The following is a 1,247-nucleotide window of genomic DNA, read 5'->3' as shown; positions in this document are numbered from 1 at the left end:
CATAGCAGCTACACTAACAGGTTGGGCAGATTGAGCATTGGCCGCTTGCATATTATCGAACTTATAATGTAAAGCAGTCAATTGGGCAGTTAATTGTTCAATAGAATTTAAATCATGCTTACCACCCCTGTTAGATAGACCTCTAGGATTTCCATACTGGGCATTGTGAATGGCTATCTCCTCAATCACCTCCATAGCTCTAGGCACCTCAAGTTGCATGAACCTCCCATTGGCAGCTGAATCCAACAAACATCTAGACTCATTGCCCAGACCATTATAAAACTGCTGAATCAAGAACCAATCTTCTAAACCATGGTGCGGGCATTCTCTTTGCAAATCCTTGAATCTCTCCCAAACCTCGAACAAACTCTCATCCGCTTGTTGTGAGATACCTAATATCTGACCCCTCAGACGAGCCGTTTTCTCAGGTGGAAAATATTTAACATAAAAAGCAAGAGCCAAGGATTCCCAATTATTGATTTTCAAAGCCGCCCGATTCAACCCATTAATCCACAGTTTAGCTTTCCCACTCAAAGAGAATGGGAAAAGTATCTCCATAGTCTGCTCCGGAGTCAATCCCTTTTGCTTGATGGTGGAGCAATATTGGATAAAGGACTGAATGTGAAGATTCGGATCTTCACCTGGTTCCCCACCGTACTGCCGTCTCTCGATCATGTTAATCAATGCAGGCTCAATCTTGAAGGTCTCAGCTGCAATAGAAGGCATGATCGCCTTTGGTAGCACGGACAGACTTGGCTTAGAATAGTCCGTAAGCCGTGGGGTAGGTGGCGGTATCAGATTTTCGTCACCCATCTCTATCTCTGAAACTGAATCTGTATCTGAAGGAAAAAGATCGCCAATATTATGATCAGAATCAGGGTAATTCCCACACTGTGCAATGAAAGTTCTTCGTCTACAAAAGGTTCTTTCGGGCTCAGGATCGAATGGAGTAAGATTACTAGTACCTACGGTCCTGGGCATAGACAAAGACTACAAAACAATGTGAGATCCGGTCTCAAGGAACGTGAGTTCCTTGAGTAGTAACAAACAATAATCTAGGATAAGCAATCAACAACAGAAAATAAAACCGTTTCCCCGGCAACGGCGCCAAAATTTGACAGGCTAAATCGCACTCCTATCAAAGATAAACCTAACGTTCACCAACTAAAAATATAGTAAGGGAAGCAGGGATCGTATCCACAGTGAAACAATGTTCTTTCTACTATTAATTAACTAATCTAGACTAT

At 42.5% G+C, this 1,247-nt stretch overlaps 1 non-coding gene across 1 annotated transcript; it reads left to right on the top strand.

Annotated features, from left to right (window-relative positions):
• The first annotated feature begins 307 nt into the window (after nt 1-307).
• On the top strand, nt 308-414 carry LOC130464474 (small nucleolar RNA R71). Its single transcript, XR_008924883.1, has one exon. It is a non-coding gene; the product is annotated as a small nucleolar RNA R71 (small nucleolar RNA).
• Nucleotides 415-1,247: the final 833 nt, after the last annotated feature.

This window comes from Spinacia oleracea, chromosome 6 (genome assembly GCF_020520425.1).
Source record: "Spinacia oleracea cultivar Varoflay chromosome 6, BTI_SOV_V1, whole genome shotgun sequence".
Lineage (NCBI taxonomy): Eukaryota > Viridiplantae > Streptophyta > Magnoliopsida > Caryophyllales > Amaranthaceae > Spinacia > Spinacia oleracea.
The sequence above is the reverse complement of the archived record's forward strand: the minus strand, read 5'-3'. Positions and strand labels throughout refer to the sequence as shown.